Source organism: Ascaphus truei, unplaced genomic scaffold (assembly GCF_040206685.1).
Source record: "Ascaphus truei isolate aAscTru1 unplaced genomic scaffold, aAscTru1.hap1 HAP1_SCAFFOLD_830, whole genome shotgun sequence".
Lineage (NCBI taxonomy): Eukaryota > Metazoa > Chordata > Amphibia > Anura > Ascaphidae > Ascaphus > Ascaphus truei.
The window spans coordinates 8,901-35,505 of NW_027457168.1; the positions used below are offsets into that span (position 1 = coordinate 8,901).

General features: G+C 56.5%; 1 long non-coding RNA gene across 1 annotated transcript; it reads left to right on the forward strand.

Annotated features, from left to right (window-relative positions):
- Nucleotides 1-18,031: 18,031 nt before the first annotated feature.
- Nucleotides 18,032-22,676, forward strand: LOC142486379 (uncharacterized). The gene is made up of 3 exons (XR_012798944.1): nucleotides 18,032-18,477; nucleotides 20,019-20,084; nucleotides 22,611-22,676. It is a non-coding gene; the product is annotated as an uncharacterized LOC142486379 (long non-coding RNA).
- Nucleotides 22,677-26,605: the final 3,929 nt, after the last annotated feature.

Sequence of the window (26,605 nt, forward strand, 5' to 3'; positions counted from 1 at the left end):
AACCTGGGATAGTTTGCTTTGTACAAAGCTTTGTAGTCTTTCGTGATGTATACCCCTAGGTATTTAAGCGTGGAGGGTTGCCATTTAAAATTGAAATTTAGTCCAATTAATTTTTCCATCGGCTTTGAAAGATTAATATTGAGGGCTTCAGATTTGGCCTGATTAATTTTGAACCCCGATATTTGTTTGAAGGTCCCCAGAATTGAGAAGACATTGGGCAGGGAGGTAAGGGGTTTTGATAATGTCAGGATCACATCATCCGCGTAGAGCGCCACTTTGTGTGACTGCTCTTTTACAGATATTCCCGTAATATCCGGGTTGTTTCTTATATGTGCCGCCAGAGGTTCTACACACAAGGCGAACAGCAAGGGCGACAGCGGGCAGCCCTGACGAGTTCCGCTCTTTATTGGGAACTGTTCCGAGGGGAACCCCTGGTGCCGTACCCTTGCCGTTGGCCCCTCGTATAGGGCCATGATGGCCCCTAGGAGACGTCCTCTAAAGCCAAATGCTTCAAGCGTTCCTCTCAGATAGGGCCAATCAATCCGATCGAAGGCTTTTTCGGCGTCCAGACTCAACACCATTGACGGGGTGTTCTGTTTTTGTGCCAGATCAATCAAGTCAATTATCCGCCTGGTATTGTCTGCCGCCTGCCTTCCTCCGATGAACCCTACCTGATCTGGATGAATCAACCTGGGAAGGACGATACCCACTCGATTGGCTAATAATTTGGAGAAAATTTTGAGATCTGTATTTATCAACGAGATGGGCCGGTAGCTCTTACAGTCTGCCGGGTCCTTGCCAGGTTTATGGATCAGGGAGATGGACGCCTGCAGCATCTGTGCTGGAAATGAGGCCCCCTGCATGACCGAATTAAACATTCTTAACAGGTGTGGGGCTAGAATTTTTAGGTATTTTTTGTAGTATAGATTGGAGAAGCCATCAGGGCCAGGCGCCTTGGCAGGCTTAAGTGACTTTACAACTGCCGTTAACTCTTCTAAAGAGAAGTCCGTCTGTAACGCTTCCCTTTCCACCCTGGTCAATGTTGGGAGTTTTGCTTCCCGTAGAAAATCCCTGAGATTGTCCCTCGTATTTTGATTATGTGTGACCTTCCCTCCATCGTAGAGCGCCTCGTAGTAGCTTTTAAATTCTGCCACGATCCGCTTAGGATTTGAGGTGAGGTCTCCCCCTTGTGTGCGGATGGCTTGTATGTGATAATTCGGAATTTTGTGACGGAGTCGATTAGCTAATAGGGTGTCCGGCTTGTTCGCCTTCTCAAAGTACCTGCGCTTTGTCCAGCTCATTTCTTTTTCTGCCTGGGAGGTTAGTACGATATTTAACTGCTGCTTCGTGTCTGAGAGTGCTTTGAAGGAGGCTTCACTTTTATCTCTCTTATGTTCCTCTGTTTGGGCTGCCAATTTCTCATGTAGGAGTTTTATCCGGCAGTCTTGCTCCCTCTTCCTTCTAGCTGCTAGGTTCATTAACGTTCCCCTTAGGGTGGCTTTATGGGCCTCCCAAAGTGTGGTATGTGATGTCACTGAACCTAAGTTATCCGAGAAAAATTCTGCTATTTTCTCTCCGATTTCCAAATGGGTATTAGGGATTTTCAGCAGCAGTTCGTTTAATCTCCAGTTTGCTCCTGGCCTGTCTAGTGAATTTAATGTGCACCGCAGCTCAATGGGTGCGTGGTCCGACCACGAAATATCGTGTATGCCCGAATGGGAGACCACTGGGACCAGTCTATTAGATACTAGGAAGTAGTCCAGCCGGCTGTAACGGTTATGGGGATGGGAAAAGAAGGTATAGTCTCTGCTCAGTGGGTGTTGCTCCCGCCAGATATCTACCAATTGGCAGTCCTTTAGGCCCTGAGTGATTTGTTGGATGTCTGGCTTTGGTGGGAGACCTGATTCGGTGCATCGATCTAGTTTGGGGTTTATTGTTCTGTTAAGATCTCCCGCTACTATCAGCGTTCCTTTTGCCTCTCTCCGTAATTTTCGGAAGAAAAGGGCGAAAAAGTCCCCTGACGTCTCACAAGGTGCGTATATGGATACCAATGTAAGAGGTTTCCCCTGGAGCGAGCCCACCAAGATGAGATATCTACCCTCTCTGTCAGTTACTTTCTTTTCTAACGTGAAGGCTAGTCGGTTGTGTATCGCTATGGCTACCCCCCTCTTTTTAACCTGTGCGGATGCTAAGTATACCGTTCGGAAATTTTTATCTAGGAATTTGGGGTAGCTGTCCCTGGAGAAGTGCGTCTCCTGGAGGAATAATAAATCCGCCTTGTGTCTTTTATAGTCTCTAAGGGCTAGTTTGCGTTTTGCTGGGCTATTCAGGCCTTTAACATTATGTGAGATGCACCTGACTTCAATACTCATAGTGTATTAAAATGAACCTGTCTCTTTCGGAGTCCTGCTGGGACATTCTGCTACCGCCAGGTAGTTGTAGATCTCGTCTTTGTCTTCTCCCGCTCTGTCGCCACTTCTTGCTCTTGCACCTCCAGGGAGGGGGGTAGGGGGGGGTGATACGGGAGGAAAGAACATAGGGGGAGACAAGAAAGGGAAAACATGAATACATGACAACATAAAACACCATGTCCTTAGCGCTAGGACACCCCAATCCCATAGCTAAGTCCAGTGCCTTTGGTCTGGGGATTCTCGCGGGTACTCCGTCGTACTCCCTGCCCCGTACCCAAAGGACTTTGCCCGGGTTAGGGGGCCCACCCCCCCCCCCCGGCCCATTCGAGACACATGCCGACCCCGAGGTAGTCCCCTTGGTACCCACCCCGTGTCCGCGCTCTGCTATCCTCCTGCCTTGACAAAACACACTGAAACCTCTACCTCTATATTGTGCCTTTTCCGCCCGTCAACTTTTGTTCCGGCATCTCCTACCGCCTGCCTTAACTACTGCTTACCCTCGGTGGCATTTCCCGACTGCGTCCCTCTGCTGTCCACCCTTTGGGGGTCGGATCTACAATTTCTGTGTTCCTTCGCTTTCACTGTCTTTCCGACACTTCTCCTTTACTAGCCCCCTTTCCTTGCTGTCTACTACCGTTTACTGTGCTTCTCCTTATCTTTAGCCCTTTCAAGTCCCTTACTCCGATAGCTTCGCCGCTTCTCTCTCCTCTCCTCCACCTGTCAACTCTCCTTTCTAACTTCCTTCCTGTCGCTCGATGTCTTTCCCCTTGTCCAGCTAACCTGCATCACTTGCCTCAACCCATTGTCTTAAACCTTTCACTTGGGAGTAATTCTAGTGAAAACACTATGCAACCAATTCACATCTCCCTAGTCAAGCATTTCTCCCCAGCCCCAAACATAGCATGAAAATAAGCAGATACAGTATAAGCAGTCTCTTAATAATGAAAGTCTTATCTGTTTATCAGCTGTAGAGTAAGCTTCTCTGCTCTCCTGGAACCGCACTGAGCGTGCACAGAAAATCAGCATCCAGGTTTAGAAGTCTTATTTGGGCCTTGTGTCTTGAAAGCAGCTCTGCTAACTTTGGCAGAGCTCAAAACAAGTGTGTCTCCAAGTTCATCTCAGGTGTCAGCTAAAGAGTTCTCACTTGCTGTTTGAACAGACAGGCTTTTGTAAGCCATCTCAATCAGGCAGGTGGTGTTTAGTAATTAACTACCAGAAGTTAACCACCACACTGCTAGATTAAAGGCACATTACTGAACAGGGATAAGTCCCCTGTTACAGGGCCCCAGAACAGAGCCTTGCGGGACACCACAGGTGATATTCAGGGGGTTGGAGTTAGAGCCTGAGATGGACACATGTTGGGATCTTCCTGATAGGTAGGACTGAAACCAGTTTAAAGCATGCTTCCCTATTCCAGAGCTCTGGAGTTTGTTAAGCAGGATAGCATGATCAACAGTGTCAAAAGCCTTTGCAAAATCTAGGAATACTGCACCAGTGAGTTGTCCCCGTTCCATTCCTCACTGGATTTCATTGCAAACTTTTAGCAGGGTAGTTACGGTGGAGTGTTTGGGACGAAACCCAGATTGGAATTGGCTAGGGAAATTTGTCTTGGTATAGAAATCGCTTAATTGGGAGTGGACACATTTTTCCATGACTTTGGATAGAATTGGGAGAAGTGAGATTGGCCTGTAGTTTGAGACAGTGTTTTTCTCCCCACCTTTGAAGATTGGGACACCTCTGGCAGTTTTAAAGGTCTTAGGGATATGGCCTGCAGACAGGATAGAGTTGACTATGGACGCAATTGGTTTGGCAATGGCTGGGGCACCAAGTCGTAGGAACCTAGATTGTAGTAAGTCAGGTCCACATTGGCTGCTTAGTTTTAGTTTGAGGAGCGCTTGTATAATCTCCTCTTCAGATACTGGGCCAAATTGAAAATTGTGGGCAGTGTTGGGAGGGGGTGGGACTATAGGGGTACTCCCAGGATGAGATTCAGGTTTGTGGTTTGGGCTGCGTTTTGCTAATAAGTTAGTGGCGCACCCCACAAAGTAATCATTGAATGCATTTGCAATGTCAGTGGGGTTTGTCAGAATAATATCCCCCTTAGTGATATTACTTGGTTGTTGATGGTTAGGAGGCTGGAATATATTGTTGATAACCTTCCAGAAGTTAGCTGGGTTTGATGTATTTTGGTGGAGATTGTCAGAGTAATATTGTGCTTTTGCATGTCGTGTTTGCCTTGTGCACATGTTCCGCATGCATCTGTAGTGATTGAGATCCTTGGTAGTGCCATTTACTTTGTAGCTTTTCCACAAGGTATCCCTGAGCTGGTAGAGTGCAATAAGGTCAGTTGTAACCCATGGAAGGTGGGCCCCCTGTACCCTTATTTTGTGTAGTGGAGCATGGGTATCGCAGAGTTTTAAGAACTCGGATTGGAAATAGTTGAATGCAGAATCAGGGTCAGGAATTAAATCGATTCTGCCATGGGCAGTTGGTAAGGTCATCCAGAAACTGTTGTGGGTTAAAGTTTTTAAATGTTCTAGTGAGGAGAACTTTAGGGCTTGAATGGGGCGTTTTAATTTTCCTTACACAGTACACTATTGCATGGTCACTGAAAATGTCAGGAAGTATGCCAGAGGATTGGATTCTGCTGGGGTTTGAGGAGAGAATCCAGTCTAGCAAGGAATGGTTATGCGATTTCAGGTTTGTCCGTGTGGGTTGGGAAATTAGTTGCGCTATGTTAAGTGACTTGAGTTGTATCTGGATTTTGTGGTTTTTAGGGTCAAGCCAATTGAAGTTGAAATCTCCAAGAACTAGCAGCTCACTCTTCTCATTCAGAGAGGAAATGGAGCCAAGAAATTGGGTGATATCAGTCAGGGATTGTAGAGGGGCGTTATATGCTTCACCTGTATATTTTGGGGTTTCTGGGGGTATTTATATGTGTTCTTAGTTCACTCTGTTAATCATCACCTTGACAAAGGTCCCGTTTGCGGACCGAAACGTTGGAATGATGTCTTGTTGAACAAATACATTATTTTTTGATAACCATCTGGAGTGCTGCCTCTGATATTCGTCCACGAGCGGTATGGTTTTGCCTATCTTTCTGTACAGGATTTGCACCCACTTTATTAGTCATTCAGACGGAGTGCCTAGGGTTCTTTATTATCCTATATATATATATTGTGGCAGGACGGCCTCGCGGTGGGGTCAGTAAGACGCTTGACACGATGGGAAACTTTAAACACTAGTGGTTTATTAGCCACAACCAAAATAAGTACGGGTGCACTGTCCCTTTAAGAAACTACTTTCTTGCAAATTAAAGCCTGTTCCCTTTAGGGAAACTAACTCACTTCTTGAGCCCTTACTAACAGGACAGCCAGCTAATCTGGTCATGCCCAAAACATGCTACACAAACGATAACCAATAAGCATAATAAGAATAAAGTCTTATCTGTTTCAGTTCCAAACAGCAAACAGGAACACGGTTCCGGGGAGCAGGCTGTGTCCAGCCTCGCAGCAATGTTTATCTTTATCCTGGGTTGGGGTCCCAGCAGCAAAGCTCCTCGCAGGACTGGGGACCAGGGCAGCAGCAGCTGCTACGGCTTCCAAGCCGGGAGAGTTCTCTCCACCTTCCTGTGGAAAAACAAGCTCACCTTGTGTGAGCAACTTCCTGCTTTTTAAAGCACTTGTTTCACTGATAGTTCAGCCCGTTTAATTAGGCTGCAGGTGTGCTTCTTTCTGTCTGAGGAGATTAACACTCTGTGAACTGGCTGCAGCATCTCTCCATTCACTGTCACAGCCTACTGAGTCAGTGACTCTGTCACATATCCCTCTCCCCAGTGAAACATTGTCCTGTGGAGCGGCCCGTGCACCATTCCCGTGCACCAGCATTTTTGGCGAAAATGTCTGACGTCGGCCCTTCCCTCCCCCTTTTTTTTTCCTTGCCTTCCAATTTAGGCATTTTCTTTTTTGGGTAATTACCAGGCCATCTGGGCCTGAACACTCATCCTTCTCTACCTCTTTCTCTTGTGCCATCCTGAGTCTAGGGTTGAAGCTCCGCCTTTGTTGTGTCCCCTTTTGCAAATGTCCAAGCCTCCTGCTGTCTATCAGCTATCTCTGCCTTCTTCCTCTTGGGCTCACAGTCTCCCTTACCCTGTAGAAGAGCCAAGACCTCAGTTACAGTAGCTCATAGTATTCACTAACCAGTGCTTGTCCTGCTTCTCCCTCTGTTTTTTGACCTTCCTCAAAGGATTTTTGTACTTCTTCGTCTGAATCAGAAGTCTTCCTGTCCCTTTTCTTAGAAGAACCCACACAGATTAAAGCTTCCCATGATACAGAGCTGTCAACCTTTTTCTTATCTTCCGGGCTCTTTTCCAGCTTTTGTTCCTCACCATTTTCTTTAGCTTCCTCTTGATTTTCAACAGAACCAGCACTACCAGTAGAGGACATGGTAGCACTCTTTGCTTTTTCAACCTCATCTTCTTTGTCACTTTCAGAAGGCAGCTTTGCACGCTTTTTAGGGGTGACCATTTTTTTAAAAGAGGCCCATGGTGTAATGCCTTCCTTCTTTCTTTCTCCATCAGAAGTGGCCCCTTCACCTTCTGTTTCAACAGTCTGTGCTGTGTCTCCCATTACATTTTCTGTAGGAGAGGTCTCTATAGACTCATCAGGAGAAGAGGGCGAACTGTCTCCTCCATCTACCTCTGCAGGATCACGAGACTCCAATGAGACAGGTACTTGTTCTGTCACATACTCTGCCTTTGTCTCTTCTTCCTTCTTTCCTTTATGCTTCTTGCCTGAAAGCTTCTTTAAACCAGATCCAGTGAAAAGCTTCCTTAGAGGGCTACCTTGAAGCTTAGCCTTCTCTTGTGAAGACAGTAACTCCGCTTCAGTGGTGATGGCTTCTGGACCTTTCTCCATCAGCGTATTTTTAGTGTTGTTTTTCACCTCATTTATCTTTATAACTTCAATTTGGGTGGGGGTCTTATCAACCCTAAGTGCACCCCATGATGCCGCTCTATTACCGTCGGCAGACTCGTAGGCTTGGGCCTTTCTTTCTTGTCCCTTTAATTTACTCCGTTGGGAGTGTTGCTGGATAACCTGTGATGTCTTTCTCATCTTATTTTCCAACTGAGCGGTGTCCAACATAGCCACATGCTCAGTCTTTAGGGCCTTGAGTATCTCGTCCAGGTCACGCTTTTGTTTCTCCGCCAACTTGCGGCCAGCACGCTCAGACTCCAGGTCCTTCCTCAGGTCATGAAGCTGTCCTTCTGCATATCTTTTTTCACTCAGTGCCGCTGCCAGTTCATCCTCTTTGGCGTTAAGTCGCGACTCCACATCTCTTAGCAGGTTCAGCGCAAGGCTTAAATCTGTTTCTTTTCCTCTATTTCTGACCTGCAATTGCCTGTGCTCCTCCCAGACCTTGTCCAGCTCCAGCTGCAGTCGGTCCCTCTCATTAGCCGTGTCGTCCAGCAGCCTGTGGGTATCAGCCATCTTGATTTCATAGCGCAATGTCAGGCAAGCCACCTGACGGACGGTCACCTCCTCCCTCTCGGCGAGTTGTATTTTGCGCTCAGCAATCTGCATCTGCAGCTCTTCAATTTGATCCTGCAAATCCCCTCTCAGGGCCTTCACCTCTTCCCGGTGCTTGCTCTGGGCTTGCGTCAGCGCCGCCTTCATCTTTTGGAGCTCTGTAGTTTTTGTCGCCAGTATCGCCGCTGCTTCTGTTTTCCAGGCTTCTTTCTCCTTGGCATACTGCACCGACACACTTTATTCGAGCAAATACCCAGTATGTACCTGGCAGATACCTGGAATGCGCCGCTCCTCACCTCTGACAAGCCCCGTTGCGTTTGCCTTCCCAGCCTGGGTTCATGCCTGGCTGACGGGCGGCTGATCTGTTAAATGATAATGATTAGGATTTAATAGGCTGCAATGCTTCGCGTGTCTACCAGATGGCATAAATTCATGAATTGTAATGCAGTATATATATATATATATATATATATATATATATATATATACACTGTGCAGTATTGCAGCCAGCGGGAATAAAATGCTTCAATCCCTGCCTGGAAAATAACCCAATGCACTCGGGCAGAAAACAGTCACAAACCTCAATACACCCGGGTATACCCGAATTCGTGGGACTAGCCGAGCTCGAATAAAGTGTGTCGCCAGTGTACTGACTCATGGAGATGGAGTTGCCTCTCTGCTTCTCCAGCTCTTGCTCCAGTCTCTGGACCTTTTCGCGCTCCCTCTCACACAGAATCACCTGGCTTTCAAGCTCCGCCCCCAGCGATGCTCTTGTGGCATACAGCGTGGCCCTCAGCTCCTCATGCTGTTCTGTGGGGACATACTGGGTACTCAGCCGTTCCTGTAGCACTTGCTGCTTCTCCTTGGCCGCTTGCAGACTTGCATGTATCTCTTGCAGCTGGCTCTGCCATAGGTGCGCTGCTTGTGTGTGCTGCTCCAGGGAGACACGTTGCATCCTCTCTGCATTCTGCAGTGCTTCCTGCACCTCTAATTTTTCTTGCGCCAATTGCGCCTTCACTTTCTGCGCTTGGGGAAGCTTCTCAGTCCCATCACTGACCTGACCGGTCAGGTTTAAAACCTCTTCTTTCAGGTTTATATTCTCCATTTTCACAGTCTCTATATCCCTTAGGACCGTCTCATTGGCTTTCTTCAAAGTACCCAGCTCTGTTTTGAGCGCGCTAGCTTCTTGGTGAGAAACTTCTAAGTCTTTGATGAAGTTTTGCACATCTCTCTGGGACATCTGATAGCACAGTCTCCAGTCAGGACTTGTTCTCTCTGATTCCATGTTAGCAATTGCGGTGTTGGCTTTATTCAAGCTTGTCGTCAGCTCCTCCAACTCACTCCGCAAGAGCTGCTCTGTTTTCTTTAAAGCCGCATACTCTTGTATAGCTGGGAGTATACATCTCTGTACCTCTGCATTAGCTTCTCGCTCCCTATTCAATTGTTTCTGCAAGACATCATAATCACGCTGGGCAGTTTGGAGTGCAGAAATTAAGGCCTCTTTTCCCTGGATCAAGGATTCAGCTTCCCTTTGCTCCTCCTTTTCCTTTGCCACCGTTCCTGTGACAATTCTGCCCATCACTCCGGTCTGCAGCACATCTCGGTGGCTTGCTGGCGCCTGTTGTCCTAATATCGCAGGCTCAAGTGGTTCAGTCACTTCCTCTGTGACTTGACAAATATTTTTATTTTTCTTCTTTCTCTTTGTTTTATTAGTTCCAGAGACATCAGTGGTACTGGGCACACACACACTGGACACTTTTGCAGCTTTCATCTGCGGGTACGTCTCTCTTCTCGGGGCCACATATGCGTCGTCATCATAATCATCATATGGCCTGAAGGGACACTGTTTTGTATGATTAAGTACATTGCAAAACTGACACTTGACAGCAGCCATTTTAAAACCCCGTTTTTTTTTTGTTTTTTTCACACTCGACGAGGCAGACTTTGCACAACACACATAAGTTGTACTTGCTTTACAATACTTGAACCTTCTGGGTTCTTCTTAGGGCAACTTCTTTGCAAAAATCCATTTTCACTTTCTTTTTACCAGACAGGGCAAACTTTACCTCACAGCACTTGCTAGCTGCAAATTCCACGCTTCAGCAAAAAATCATTTTTTTTTCCTGCTTGAGTTCAGTGTCTCAACACATCTTCATCTACTGACCCCCAGAGGCGTAGCATCCCACTTCTGACACCACCTGTGGCAGGACGGCCTCGCGGCGGGGTCAGTAAGACGCTTGACATGATGGGAAACTTTAAACACTAGTGGTTTATTAGCCACAACCAAAATAAGTACGGGTGCACTGTCCCTTTAAGAAACTACTTTCTTGCAAATTAAAGCCTGTTCCCTTTAGGGAAACTAACTCACTTCTTGAGCCCTTACTAACAGGACAGCCAGCTAATCTGGTCATGCCCAAAACATGCTACACAAACGATAACCAATAAGCATAATAAGAATAAAGTCTTATCTGTTTCAGCTCCAAACAGCAAACAGGAACACGGTTCCGGGGAGCAGGCTGTGTCTAGCCGCGCAGCAATGTTTATCTTTATCCTGGGTTGGGGTCCCAGCTGGTCCCAGCAGCAAAGCTTCTCGCAGGACTGGGGACCAGGGCAGCAGCAGCTGCTACGGCTTCCAAGCCGGGAGAGTTCTCTCCACCTTCCTGTGGAAAAACAAGCTCACCTTGTGTGAGCAACTTCCTGCTTTTTAAAGCACTTGTTTCACTGATAGTTCAGCCCCTGTTTAATTAGGCTGCAGGTGTGCTTCTTTCTGTCTGAGGAGATTAACACTCTGTGAACTGGCTGCAGCATCTCTCCATTCACTGTCACAGCCTACTGAGTCAGTGACTCTGTCACAATATATATAATTAGCGTGTGTATGTATATATATATATATATATATATATGCAAATATAACTGTATGCTCATCTGCATGTCTTAGGCAGGTCTGCAACCCCGCCTTTCCCCATCATCACCCAGCATACAGCACTTCCACTGCAGCAAGGGATTCTGGGAAATGACATGCAAATGAGCACACAGTGTCACTTTTTGCCTCAATAACCATTTTTAACATGGTTCCCTATAGGCTTAAGCTTGCTGCATGGTCACAGCTTTGAGCACAGCCAGGGTTAAGGTGCATACCCAGAAAACCACCCACAGACAGCTGTTTCGACCTTGATGGGTCTCATCAGTGTGGGGTTGGCTTTACTGGGAATGCAAGAGAGGCCCATCAAGGTCGAAAAAGCTGTCTGTGGGTGGTTTTCTGGGTATGCACCTTAACCCTGGCTGTGCTCAAAGCTGTGACCATGCAGCAAGCTTAAGCCTATAGGGAACCATGTTAAAAATGGTTATTGAGGCAAAAAGTGACACTGTGTGCTCATTTGCATGTCATTTCCCAGAATCCCTTGCTGCAGTGGAAGTGCTGTATGCTGGGTGATGATGGGGAAAGGCGGGGTTGCAGACCTGCCTAAGACATGCAGATGAGCATACAGTTATATTTGCTTTCCTGTGGAGGGTTTTTGTCACTTTTTTTACTCACCATAACTTAACTCAGTATTATGGTTTTATGTGTGTGTGTGTGTGTGTGTGTGTGTGTGTGTGTGTGTGTGTGTGTGTGTGTGTGTGTGTGTGTGTGTGTGTGTGTGTGTGTGTGTGTGTGTGTGTGTGTGTGTGTATATATATGTGTATGTATATATGTATATTAGTGTGTGTGTGTGTGTGTGTGTGTGTATCTATATGTATGTATGTATGTGTGTGTTATATCTACTATATATTTGTGAAAGCACTGTATGTTTGTCTGCATGGCCTGTGTCCCTAGGGGAAATCTCATTGGTCCCTTGGGCCGCCTGCCCCCGCACCTCTCATTGGCCTGAGGCGGAGTGACGGGCCAAAACACACACACACACACACACACACACACACACACACACACAGCGCTCATCGTGACCCCGCGCACCTCTTCCTCTCCCCAGTTCTCCCGGTTTCCCGCACTTTTTACTCCCCCCTCTCCCCCCCGGCGCCGCTACAGTCACGGCTCTCAGCACCCATAGGCCACTCCCTCACCCGGCGCTCTCCCTCCCCCCCTCCCCCCCCCCACACACACACAGAGCACGCGGCTCTCCCCTCACCCGGCGCTCTCCCTCACCCCCCCCCCACACAGAGCACGCGGGTCTCCCCTCACCAGGCGCTCTCCCTCACCCACCCCCCACACACAGAGCACGCGGCTCTCCCCTCACCCGGCGCTTTCCCTCACCCCCCCCCCACACACACAGAGCACGCGGCTCTCCCCTCACCCGGCGCTCTCCCTCACCCCCCCCACACACACACACACAGAGCACGCGGCTCTCCCCTCACCCGGCGCTCTCCCTCACCCCCCCCCCCCACACACACACAGAGCACGCGGCTCTCCCCTCACTCGGCGCTCTCCCTCACCCCCCCACCCCCCACACACAGAGCACGCGGCTCTCCCCTCACCCGGCGCTCTCCCCCCCCCCACACACAGAGCACGCGGCTCTCCCCTCACCCGGCGCTCTCCCTCACCCCCCCCCCCACACACAGAGCACGCGGCTCTCCCCTCACCTGGCGCTCTCCCCCCCCCCAACACACACAGAGCATGCGGCTCTCCCCTCACACGGCGCTCTCCCCCCCCACACACACAGAGCACGCGGCTCTCTCCTCACCCGGCGCTCTCCCTCACCCCCCCCCCACACACATAGCACGCGGCTCTCCCCTCACCCGGCGCTCTCCCTCACCCCCCCCCCACACACAGAGCACATGACTCTCCCCCCCCCACACACAGAGCACGCGGCTCTCCCCTCACCCGGTGCTCTCCCTCACCCCCCCCCCCCACACAGAGCACGTGGCTCTCCCCTCACCCGGCGCTCTCCCTCACCCCTCCCCCCCACACACAGAGCACGCGGCTCTCCCCTCACCCGGCGCTCTCCCCCCCCCACACACAGAGCATGCGGCTCTCCCCTCACCCGGCGCTCTCCCTCACCCCCCCACACACACAGAGCACGCGGCTCTACCCTCACCCGGCGCTCTCCCTCACCCCCCCCCCCACACAGAGCACGTGGCTCTCCCTTCACCAGGCACTCTCCCCCCCCCACACACAGAGCACGCGGCTCTCCCCTCACACGGCGCTCTCCCTCACCCCCCCACACACACAGAGCACGCGGCTCTCCCCTCACCCGACGCTCTCCCTCACCCCCCCACCCCCCACACACAGAGCACGCGGCTCTCCCCTCACCCGGCGCTCTCCCCCCCCCACACACAGAGCACGCGGCTCTCCCCTCACCCGGCGCTCTCCCTCACCCCCCCCCCCACACACAGAGCACGCGGCTCTCCCCTCACCCGGCGCTCTCCCCCCCCCAACACACACAGAGCATGCGGCTCTCCCCTCACAAAGCGCTCTCCCCCCCCACACACACAGAGCACGCGGCTCTCTCCTCACCCGGCGCTCTCCCTCACCCCCCCCCCCACACAGAGCACGCGGCTCTCCCCTCACCCGGCGCTCTCCCTCACCCCCCCCCCACACACATAGCACGCGGCTCTCCCCTCACCCGGCGCTCTCCCTCACCCCCCCCCACACACAGAGCACATGACTCTCCCCCCCCCCCACACACAGAGCACGCGGCTCTCCCCTCACCCGGTGCTCTCCCTCACCCCCCCCCCCACACAGAGCACGTGGCTCTCCCCTCACCCGGCGCTCTCCCTCACCCCTCCCCCCCACACACAGAGCACGCGGCTCTCCCCTCACCCGGCGCTCTCCCCCCCCCACACACAGAGCATGCGGCTCTCCCCTCACCCGGCGCTCTCCCTCACCCCCCCACACACACACAGAGCACGCGGCTCTACCCTCACCCGGCGCTCTCCCTCACCCCCCCCCACACAGAGCACGTGGCTCTCCCTTCACCAGGCACTCTCCCCCCCCCCACACACAGAGCACGCGGCTCTCCCCTCACACGGCGCTCTCCCTCACCCCCCCACACACACAGAGCACGCGGCTCTCCCCTCACCCGGCGCTCTCCCTCACCCCCCCACACACACAGAGCACGCGGCTCTACCCTCACCCGGCGCTCTCCCTCACCCCCCCACACACACAGAGCACGCGGCTCTACCCTCACCCGGCGCTCTCCCTCACCCCCCCCCCCCACACAGAGCACGTGGCTCTCCCCTCACCAGGCACTCTCCCCCCCCCCCCCCCACACACACACAGACACGCGGCTCTCCCCTCACCCGGCGCTCTCCCTCACCCCCCCCCACACACAAACACAGAGCACGCGGCTCTCCCCTCACCCGGCGCTCTCCCTCACCCCCCCACACACACACAGAGCACGCGGCTCTCCCCTAACCCGGCGCTCTCCCTCACCCCCCCCCCACACACAGAGCACGCGGCTCTCCCCTTACCCGGCGCTCTCCCTCACCCCCCCACCCCCCACACACAGAGCACGCGGCTCTCCCCTCACCCAGCGCTCTCCCCCCCCCACACACAGAGCACGCGGCTCTCCCCTCACCCGGCGCTTTCCCTCACCCCCCCCCCACACACACAGAGCACGCGGCTCTCCCCTCACCCGGCGCTCTCCCTCACCCCCCCCACACACACACACACAGAGCACGCGGCTCTCCCCTCACCCGGCGCTCTCCCTCACCCCCCCCCCACACACACAGAGCACGCGGCTCTCCCCTCACCCGGCGCTCTTCCTCACCCCCCCACCCCCCACACACAGAGCACGCGGCTCTCCCCTCACCCGACGCTCTCCCCCACCCACACACAGAGCACGCGGCTCTCCCCTCACCCGGCGCTCTCCCTCACCCCCCCCCACACACAGAGCACGCGGCTCTCCCCTCACCCGGCGCTCTCCCCCCCCCCCAACACACACAGAGCATGCGGCTCTCCCCTCACCCGGCGCTCTCCCCCCCCACACACACAGAGCACGCGGCTCTACCCTCACCCGGCGCTCTCCCTCACCCCCCCCCACACAGAGCACGTGGCTCTCCCTTCACCAGGCACTCTCCCCCCCCCCACACACAGAGCACGCGGCTCTCCCCTCACACGGCGCTCTCCCTCACCCCCCCACACACACAGAGCACGCGGCTCTCCCCTCACCCGGCGCTCTCCCTCACCCCCCCACACACACAGAGCACGCGGCTCTACCCTCACCCGGCGCTCTCCCTCACCCCCCCCCACAGAGAGCACGTGGCTCTCCCCTCACCAGGCACTCTCCCCCCCCCCCCCACACACACACAGACACGCGGCTCTCCCCTCACCCGGCGCTCTCCCTCACCCCCCACCCCACACACAAACACAGAGCACGCGGCTCTCCCCTCACCCGGCGCTCTCCCTCACCCCCCCCCCCCCCCACACACACACAGAGCACGCGGCTCTCCCCTCACCCGGCGCTCTCCCTCACCCCCCCCCACACACAGAGCACGCGGCTCTCCCCTCACCCGGCGCTCTCCCTCACCCCCCCACCCCCCACACACAGAGCACGCGGCACTCCCCTCACCCAGCGCTCTCCCCCCCCCCACACACAGAGCACGCGGCTCTCCCCTCACCCGGCGCTTTCCCTCACCCCCCCCCCACACACACAGAGCACGCGGCTCTCCCCTCACCCGGCGCTCTCCCTCACCCCCCCCCACACACACACACACAGAGCACGCGGCTCTCCCCTCACCCGGCGCTCTCCCTCACCCCCCCCCCCACACACACACACAGAGCACGCGGCTCTCCCCTCACCCGGCGCTCTCCCTCACCCCCCCCCCACACACACAGAGCACGCGGCTCTCCCCTCACCCGGCGCTCTCCCTCACCCCCCCACCCCCCACACACAGAGCACGCGGCTCTCCCCTCACCTGACGCTCTCCCCCCCCCACACACAGAGCACGCGGCTCTCCCCTCACCCGGCGCTCTCCCTCACCACCCCCCCCACACACAGAGCACGCGGCTCTCCCCTCACCCGGCGCTCTCCCCCCCCCCCAACACACACAGAGCATGCGGCTCTCCCCTCACACGGCGCTCTCCCCCCCCACACACACAGAGCACGCGGCTCTCTCCTCACCCGGCGCTCTCCCTCACCCCCCCCCCCCCACACACACACAGAGCATGCGGCTCTCCCCTCACCCGGCGCTCTCCCTCACCCCCCCCCCCCCCACACAGAGCACGCAGCTCTCCCCTCACCCGGCGCTCTCCCTCACCCCCCCCCCCCCACACACAGAGCACATGACTCTCCCCCCCCCCACACACAGAGCACGCGGCTCTCCCCTCACCCGGTGCTCTCCCTCACCCCCCCCCCCACACAGAGCACGTGGCTCTCCCCTCACCCGGCGCTCTCCCTCACCCCTCCCCCCCACACACAGAGCACGCGGCTCTCCCCTCACCCGGCGCTCTCCCCCCCCCACACACAGAGCATGCGGCTCTCCCCTCACCCGGCGCTCTCACTCACCCCCCCACACACACAGAGCACGCGGCTCTACCCTCACCCGGCGCTCTCCCTCACCCCACCCCACACAGAGCACGTGGCTCTCCCTTCACCAGGCACTCTCCCCCCAACCACACACAGAGCACGCGGCTCTCCCCTCACACGGCGCTCTCCCTCACCCCCCCACACACACAGAGCACGCGGCTCTCCCCTCACCCGGCGCTCTCCCTCACCCCCCCACACACACAGAGCACGCGGCTCTACCCTCACCCGGCGCTCTCCCTCACCCCCCCACACAGAGCACGTGGCTCTCCCCTCACCAGGCACTCTCCCCCCCCCCCCCCACACACACACAGACACGCGGCTCTCCCCTCACCCGGCGCTCTCCCTCACCCCCCCCCCCCACACACAAACACAGAGCACGCGGCTTTCCCCTCACCCGGCGCTCTCCCTCACCCCCCCCACCACACACACAGAGCACGCGGCTCTCCCCTCACCCGGCGCTCTCCCTCACCCCCCCCCACACACAGAGCACGCGGCTCTCCCCTCACCCAGTGCTCTCCCCCCCCCCCCCCACACACAGAGCACGCGGCTCTCCCCTCACCCGGCGATCTCCCTCACCCCCCCCCCCCACACACAGAGCACGCGGCTCTCCCCTCACCCGGCGCTCTCCCTCACCCCCCCCCCCCCCACAGAGCACGCGGCTCTCCCCTCACCCGGCGCTCTCCCCCCCCCCCCCCAGACACAGAGCACGCGGCTCTCCCCTCACCCGGCGATCTCCCTCACCCCCCCCCCCCCACACACAGAGCACGCGGCTCTCCCCTCACCCGGCGCTCTCCCTCACCCCCCCCCCCCCACAGAGCACGCGGCTCTCCCCTCACCCGGCGCTCTCCCCCCCCCCCCCCCAGACACAGAGCACGCGGCTCTCCCCTCACCCGGCGCTCTCCCCCCCCCCCCACACAAAGAGCACGCGGCTCTCCCCTCACACAGGCCGCTACCCGTCCCCGTGGGCGCACCTCCGGCTGTCTCCGCCTCTCCTCCGGCTCTCTCCACCTCTCCCCGCGGGAGGCGCAGCACCTCCTCACCGGAGCGTCTCAGCCTCGCCGCGGAGGAGCGGGAGGTGGAGGAGGAGGTGAGTACACGCAGGGGAATGGGTTATTTAACGCGTCCCTGACTCACCCTGCCCTTTGCCCCCCCCTGCCCTCCCTCCCCCTTCCCTTTGCCCCCTGCCCTCCCTCCCAATGCCCTTTGCCCCCTGCCCTCCCTCCCAATGACCTTTGCCCACTGCCCTCCCTCCCAATGCCCTTTGCCCCCTGCCCATGCCCTCCCTCCCAATGCCCTTTGCCCCCTGCCCTCCCTCCCAATGCCCTTTGCCCCCTGCCCTCCCTCCCAATGCCCTTTGCCCCCTGTCTTCCCTCCCCCTTCCCTTTGCCCCCTGCCCCCCCCCCCCGCCCCCCCCGCCCTTCCACTCCATACCCCCTGCCCTTCCACGCCCGGGCAACGCTGGGTATACAAGCTAGTATATTACTGTCCCGGTAGCCTGCCTGTCCCGGAAATGTCCCGGGTTTTGGCCTTTGTCCCGGTACTTAGATGTGATGTGGAGCGGGCGGCGGTGCGCTAGTCTGCGGCGGCGGAGCTGCGCGAGGAGGGTGCGGGACTCAGCTGGTGAGTTTTTTCACTTGTAGAATAGAATGCGGGGGGGTTGGGCTTTAGACATCCTTCAACCAATCCCCTGCGTGCCGGCCGGAATTCTACAAAGCCCCGCCCCGGCATACTCCTTCATAGTAGAATGCTAAAATGCACGGGATTGGGTGAGAATGCCGAGAGCCGGGGGGCAGAGTATGAGCAGAGCACACCACACTACACTACCAGGGAGTAACGGTGCAGGAGATTGGTGGCCATTTGAGGAGGATAGGAGCAGCTCAGCAAGACGGCAGGGGATTGGACAGATGCCGGGTGGGAGGGGCCGCAGTGATCCATGGGATGGCAGTGATATCACTGACCTGTGACAGTGACTGCCACGAGGAGCACAGGAGAAGGTGTGTCAGACAGTCTGGAGCTGCTCAGAGGCAAAGCTGCCGCTGCACGTGTGACACAGTCTGTACAATAAGTACTGTAAGTGTAAGTAGCAACATATATATTTATAATAATGCACAACCATATTTCTGCTTTCCCCTGCTATTTATTTAGCACATTTTTATATTATATAAACAAGCCCCAAGGTCAGGAATGACAATGAGGAATGTCCAATTAATGTCTTCATTTTTTATTTAATTTTAATTAATGTCAATAAATTATTTATATAATTTTCTGGGTGTGTGTCTCTGTCTGGGTGTGTCTCTGTCTGGGTGTGTGTGTGTGTCTCTCTCTCTCCCCCTCCCTGTCGTCCTCTCCATACCTGTCACCTCTCCCTCTCTCTCCACCTCCCTGTCACTTCTCCCTCCCTCCCTGTCACCTCCCTCCCTGTCACCTCCCTCCCTCTCTCTCTGTCACCTCTCTCCCTTTCACCCCTCTCCCTCCCTGTCACCTCTCCCTCCCTCCCTGTCACCTCTCTCCCTGTCGCCTCCCTCTCTCTCTCTCTCCCTCCCTGTCACCTCTCCCTCCCTCCCTGTCACCTCCCTCCCTGTCATCTCCCTCCCTGTCACCTCTCTCCCTCCCTCCCTGTCACCTCTCGCACCCCCTCCCTCCGTAAGCTCCCTCCCTCCCCCCTCCCTGTCACCTCCCTACCTGCCTCCCCCCTTTCACCTCCCTCCCTGTCACCTCTATCTCTCCCTCCCTCCCAGTCACCTCTATCTCTCCCTCCCAGTCACCTCTATCTCTCCCTCCCTCCCTCCCAGTCACCTCTATCTCTCCCTCCCAGTTACCTCTATCTCTCCCTCCCTCCCAGTCACCTCTCTCCCTCCCTCCCAGTCACCTCTCTCCCTCCCTCCCAGTCACCTCTCTCCCTCCCTCCCTGTCACCTCTATCTCTCCCTCCCTCCCTGTCACGTCTATCTCTCCTTCCCTCCCAGTCACTTCTATCTCTCCCTCCCTGTCGCCTCTCTCCCTCTCTCCCTCCCCCCCTGTCACCTCTCTCCCTCCCTCCCTGTCACCTCCCCCCTCCCTGTCACCTCCCTACCTGCCTCCCTCCCTTTCACCTCCCTCCCTCCCAGTCACCTCTATCTCTTCCTCCCTCCCAGTCACCTCTCTCCCTACCTCTCTCCCTCTCTCCCTACCTCTACTCCCTCCCTCCCAGTCACCTCTCTCCCTCCCAGTCACCTCTCTCCCTCCCAGTCACCTCCCTCCCTCCCAGTCACCTCTCTCCCTCCCAGTCACCTCTCTCCCTCCCAGTCACCTCCCTCCCTCCCAGTCACCTCTATCTCTCCCTCCCTCCCAGTCACTTCTATCTCTCCTTCCCAGTCACCTCTCTCCCTCCCAGTCACCTCTCTCCTTCCCTCCCAGTCACCTCTCTCCCTCCCTCCCTCCATCCCAGTCACCTCTCTCCCTCCCTCCCAGTCACCTGTCCCTCCCTCCCTCTCAGTCACCTCTCCCTCCCAGTCACCTCTCTCCCTCCCTCCCTCCCAGTCAGTTTATTAAATATTGAAAAATTGTGCTAATTATTCTGCTCCATACAAAATGTTCCTAATATTTCACTATACTGAGATAGATCCCTTAATTTCCCAGCGTTCTCGTGTGGTAACGGGGGAAGGGAGCAGCGCTGATTGAGACGACCCTAGGGAGCGATTCATGGTATGTTTATCAATTTAAACTTTTACATCCTCATAACCTTTTATAAAACACAGAACAAATGCAAAGAAAGCTGCAGAATGGCCGGTGTGGGGATCAAACCCACGGCCGCGGCATTATTATCCCCACAACTGTGCTATCCAGCAAGCAAGCAACTGTATGTAGGGAAGGGGGAGAGAGGCACAGTGAGGGGAGGAGGGGATAGAGGCACAGTGAGGGAGGAGGGGATAGAGGCACAGTAAGGGGAGGGGGGAGAGAGGCACAGTGAGGGGAGGGGGGGAGAGAGGCACAGTGAGGGGAGGGGGGGAGAGAGGCACAGTGAGGGGAGGGTGGGAGAGAGGCACAGTGAGGGGGGGGGGAGAGAGGCACAGTGAGGGGGGGGGAGAGAGGCACAGTGAGGGGAGGGGAGAGAGGCACAGTGAGGAGAAGGGAGAGAAGCACAGTGAGGGGAGGGGGAGAGAGGCACAGTGAGGGGAGAGAGGCACAGTGAGGGGAGAGAGGCACAGTGAGGGGAGGGGGAGAGAGGCACAGTGAGGGATGGAGGAGAGAGAGGCTCAGTGAGGGAAGGGAGGAGAGAGGCACAGTGAGGGGAGGGGGGGAGAGAGGCACATTGAGGGAAGGAGGAGAGAGAGGCACAGTGAGGGAAGGAGGAGAGGCACAGTGATGGGAGGGAGGAGAGAGGCACAGTGAGGGGACAGGGAGAGGCACAGTGAGGGGAGGGGGGTGAGAGGCACAGTGAGGGGAGGGAGGAGAGAGGCACAGTGAGGCAAGGGAGGAGAGAGGCACAGTGAGGGGGGGATAGAGGCACAGTGAGGGGGGGATAGAGGCACAGTGAGGGGGGATAGAGGCACAGTGAGGGGCGGGGGTGAGAGGCACAGTGAGGGGAGGGGGGAGAGAGGCACAGTGAGGGGGGCAGAGGGGCACAGTGAGGGGAGGGGGAGAGCCACGGGGAAGGGAGAGGCACAGCGAGAGGGGAGCGAGGCATATTGAGGGGAGCGAGTCACAGTGAGGGGAGAGGGGAGAGAGGCACAGTGAGGGGGAGAGAGGCACAGTGAAAGGAGGGGAGAGTGAGGAAAGGGGGGAGAGGCACAGTGAGGGGAGGGGGAGAGAGGCACAGTGAGGGAAGGGAGTAGTGAGGCACAATGAGGGGAGGGGGGGAGAGAGGCACATTGAGGGAAGGAGGAGAGAGAGGCACAGTGAGGGAAGGAGGAGAGGCACAGTGAGGGGAGGGAGGAGAGAGGCACAGTGAGGGGGGGAGAAGCACAGTGAAAGGAGGGAAGAGTGAGGAAAGGGGGGAGAGGCACAGTGAGGGGAGGGGGAGAGAGGCACAGTGAGGATGGAGGAGAGAGGCTCAGTGAGGGAAGGGAGGAGAGAGGCACAGTGAGGGGAGGGGGGGAGAGAGGCACATTGAGGAAAGGAGGAGAGAGGCAAAGTGAGGGAAGGAGGAGAGGCACAGTGAGGGGAGGGAGGAGAGAGGCACAGTGAGGGGGGGAAGCACAGTGAGGGGACAGGGAGAGGCACAGTGAGGGGACAGGGAGAGGCACAGTGAGGGAGGGGGGTGAGAGGCACAGTGAGGGGAGGGAGGAGAGAGGCACAGTGAGGGGAGGGAGGAGAGAGGCACAGTGAGGGAAGGGAGGAGAGAGGCACAGTGAGGGGGGGGATAGAGGCACAGTGAGGGGGGGATAGAGGCACAGTGAGGGGAGGGGGGAGAGAGGCGAGGGGAGGGGGGAGAGGCACAGTGAGGGGACTGGGGGAAGTGGGTATAGAGGCAGTGAGGGGAGGGGGAGAGAGGTGCTGTGGGAGGAGGGGGTGAGAGGCGCAGTGGGGGGAGGGGAAGTGGTGCGCAGTGAGGGGAGGAGAAAAAGAGGCACAGTGAGGGGAGGGAGGAGAGGGACATGGGAGAGGCACAGCGAGGGGACGGGGGAGAGGCACAGTGAGGGCAGGGGGGAGAGGCACAATGAGGGGAGCGGTAGAGGCACAGTGATGGGGAGAGTTAGGCACAGTGATGGGGAGAGAGAGGCACAGTGATGGGGAGAGAGAGGCACAGTGATGGGGAGAGAGAGGCACAGTGATGGGGGAGAGAGAGGCACAGTGATGGGGAGAGAGGCACAGTGAGGGGGAGAGAGAGGCACAGTAAGGGAGAGAAAAAAATTAAGGCTGTGCCTATAGTGCCGTCGATGGCGACACGACGGGTGACGACGCCGTCGCCACCGGCAAAAGTTATGTTTCGCCGGGCGGCGGCAGTGCGGGATTCCGGCAATTTGATTTGTTCAAGTGACGTGACAGCCCTTGAAAAATCTAATTTTGCCGGCTACCAGTTTCCGAACCGGCGACGTCGCTTTGTCGCCGTAGCGCGCACTATAAGCGCACGCGGCGGCAATGCTTCTGTTTTCGGGGCGACGTCGCCAGTACTATATGCGCGGCCTAAGAATGTAGATTAAATATTTGAAAAATTGTGCTAATTATTCTGCTCTATACAAAATGTTCCTAATATTTCACTATACTGAGATAGATCCCTTAATTTCCCAGCGTTCTCGTGTGGTAACGGGGGAAGGGAGCAGCGCTGATTGAGACGACCCTAGGGAGCGATTCATGGTATGTTTATCAATTTTAAACTTTTACATCCTCATAACCTTTTATAAAACACAGAACAAATGCAAAGAAAGCTGCAGAATGGCCGGTGTGGGGATCAAACCCACGGCCGCGGCATTGTTATCCCCACAACTGCGCTATCCAGCAAGCAAGCAACTGTATGTAGGGAAGGGGGAGAGAGGCACAGTGAGGGGAGGAGGGGATAGAGGCACAGTGAGGGGAGGGGGGGAGAGAGGCACAGTGAGGGGGGGGGAGAGAGGCACAGTGAGGGGGGGAGAGAGGCACAGTGAGGGGAGGGCCGGAGAGAGGCACAGTGAGGGAGAGGGGAGAGAGGCACAGTGAGGAGAAGGGAGAGAAGCACAGTGAGGGGGGAGAGGCACAGTGAGGGGAGAGAAGCACAGTGAGGGGAGGGGGGAGAGGCACAGTGAGGGGAGGGGGGAGAGGCACAGTGAGGGGAGGGGGAGAGGCACAGTGAGGGGAAGGGAGAGAGGCACAGTGAGGGGAAGGGGAGGGGGAGAGGCACAGTAAGGGAGAGAGGCACAGTGAGGGGAGGGGGGAGAGGCACAGTGAGGGGGGGGGAGAGGCACAGTGAGGGGAGAGGGGTGAGAGACACAGTGAGGGGAGGGGGAGAGAGGCACAGTGAGGGGAGGGGGGAGAAAGGCACAGTGAGGGGAGTGGGGGAGAGAGGCACAGTGAGGGGAGGGGAGAGAGGCACAGTGAGGGGAGTGGGGGAGAGAGGCACAGTGAGGGGAGAGGGGAGAGAGGCACAGTGAGGGGACAGGGAGAGGCACAGTGAGGGGAGGGGGTGAGAGGCACAGTGAGGGGAGGGAGGAGAGAGGCACAGTGAGGGGGGGATAGAGGCACAGTGAGGGGAGGGGGGAGAGAGGCGCAGCGAGGGGAGGGGGGAGAGGCACAGTGAGGGGACTGGGGGAAGGGGTATAGAGGCAGTGAGGGGAGGGGGAGAGAGGCGCAGTGGGAGGAGGGGAGAGAGGCGCAGTGGGGGGAGGGGAAGAGGTGCGCAGTGAGGGGAGGGGGAAAAAGAGGCACAGTGAGGAGAGGGACATGGGAGAGGCACAGCGAGGGACGGGGGAGAGGCACAGTGAGGGGAGCGGTAGAGGCACAGTGATGGGGAGAGTTAGGCACAGTGATGGGGAGAGAGAGGCACAGTGATGTGGAGAGAGAGGCACAGTGATGGGGAGAGAGAGGCACAGTGATGGGGAGAGAGGCACAGTGAGGGGGAGAGAGAGGCACAGTAAGGGAGAGAAAAAAATTAAGGCTGTGCCTATAGTGCCGTCGATGGCGACACGACGGGTGACGACGCCGTCGCCACCGGCAAAAGTTATGTTTCGCCGGGCGGCGGCAGTGCGGGATTCCGGCAATTTGATTTGTTCAAGTGACGTGACGGCCCTTGAAAAATCTAATTTTGCCGGCTACCAGTTTCCGAACCGGCGACGTCGCTTTGTCGCCGTAGCGCGCACTATAAGCGCACACGGCGGCAATGCTTCTGTTTTCGGGCGACGTCGCCAGTACTATATGCGCGGCCTAAGAATGTAGATTAAATATTTGAAAAATTGTGCTAATTATTCTGCTCTATACAAAATGTTCCTAATATTTCACTATACTGAGATAGATCCCTTAATTTCCCAGCGTTCTCGTGTGGTAACAGGGGAAGGGAGCAGCGCTGATTGAGACGACCCTAGGGAGCGATTCATGGTATGTTTATCAATTTAAACTTTTACATCCTTATAACCTTTTATAAAACACAGAACAAATGCAAAGAAAGCTGCAGAATGGCCGGTGTGGGGATCAAACCCACGGCCGCGGCATTATTATCCCCACAACTGCGCTATCCAGCAAGCAAGCAACTGTATGTAGGGAAGGGGGAGAGAGGCACAGTGAGGGGAGGAGGGGATAGAGGCACAGTGAGGGGAGGGGGGGAGAGAGACACAGTGAGGGGGGGGAGAGAGGCACAGTGAGGGGGGAGAGAGGCACAGTGAGGGGAGGGCCGGAGAGAGGCACAGTGAGGGGAGAGGGGGAGAGGGGAGAGAGGCACAGTGAGGAGAAGGGAGAGAAGCACAGTGAGGGGGGAGAGGCACAGTGAGGGGAGAGAAGCACAGTGAGGGGAGGGGGGAGAGGCACAGTGAGGGGAGGGGGGAGAGGCACAGTGAGGGGAGGGGGAGAGGCACAGTGAGGGGAAGGGAGAGAGGCACAGTGAGGGGAAGGGGAGGGGGAGAGGCACAGTGAGGGGAGAGAGGCACAGTGAGGGGAGGGGGGAGAGAGGCACAGTGAGGGGGGGGAGAGGCACAGTGAGGGGAGAGGGGAGAGAGACACAGTGAGGGGAGAGGGAGAGAGGCACAGTGAGGGGAGGGGGGAGAAAGGCACAGTGAGGGGAGTGGGGGAGAGAGGCACAGTGAGGGGAGGGGAGAGAGGCACAGTGAGGGGAGTGGGGGAGAGAGGCACAGTGAGGGGAGAGGGGAGAGAGGCACAGTGAGGGGACAGGGAGAGGCACAGTGAGGGGAGGGGGTGAGAGGCACAGTGAGGGGGAGGGAGGAGAGAGGCACAGTGAGGGGGGGATAGAGGCACAGTGAGGGGAGGGGGGAGAGAGGCGCAGCGAGGGGAGGGGGGGAGAGGCACAGTGAGGGGACTGGGGGAAGGGGTATAGAGGCAGTGAGGGGAGGGGGAGAGAGGCGCAGTGGGAGGAGGGGGAGAGAGGCGCAGTGGGGGGAGGGGAAGAGGTGCGCAGTGAGGGGAGGGGGAAAAAGAGGCACAGTGAGGAGAGGGACATGGGAGAGGCACAGCGAGGGGACGGGGGAGAGGCACAGTGAGGGCAGGGGGGAGAGGCACAGTGAGGGGAGGGGGGAGAGGCACAGTGAGGGGAGCGGGAGAGGCACAGTGATGGGAAGAGAGAGACACAGTGATGGGGAGAGAGAGGCACAGTGATGGGGAGAGGCACAGTGATGGGGGAGAGAGAGGCACAGTGATGGGGAGAGAGGCACAGTGAGGGGGAGAGAGAGGCACAGTAAGGGAGAGAAAAAAATTAAGGCTGTGCCTATAGTGCCGTCGATGGCGACACGACGGGTGACGACGCCGTCGCCACCGGCAAAAGTTATGTTTCGCCGGGCGGCGGCAGTGCGGGATTCCGGCAATTTGATTTGTTCAAGTGACGTGACGGCCCTTGAAAAATCTAATTTTGCCGGCTACCAGTTTCCGAACCGGCGACGTCGCTTTGTCGCCGTAGCGCGCACTATAAGCGCACGCGGCGGCAATGCTTCTGTTTTCGGGCGACGTCGCCAGTACTATATGCGCGGCCTAAGAATGTAGATTAAATATTTGAAAAATTGTGCTAATTATTCTGCTCTATACAAAATGTTCCTAATATTTCACTATACTGAGATAGATCCCTTAATTTCCCAGCGTTCTCGTGTGGTAACGGGGGAAGGGAGCAGCGCTGATTGAGACGACCCTAGGGAGCGATTCATGGTATGTTTATCAATTTAAACTTTTACATCCTCATAACCTTTTATAAAACACAGAACAAATGCAAAGAAAGCTGCAGAATGGCCGGTGTGGGGATCAAACCCACGGCCGCGGCATTATTATCCCCACAACTGCGCTATCCAGCAAGCAAGCAACTGTATGTAGGGAAGGGGGAGAGAGGCACAGTGAGGGGAGGAGGGGATAGAGGCACAGTGAGGGGAGGAGGGGAGAGAGGCACAGTGAGGGGGGGGAGAGAGGCACAGTGAGGGGGGGAGAGAGGCACAGTGAGGGGAGGGCCGGAGAGAGGCACAGTGAGGGGAGAGGGGAGAGAGGCACAGTGAGGAGAAGGGAGAGAAGCACAGTGAGGGGGGAGAGGCACAGTGAGGGGAGAGAAGCACAGTGAGGGGAGGGGGGAGAGGCACAGTGAGAGGAGGGGGGAGAGGCACAGTGAGGGG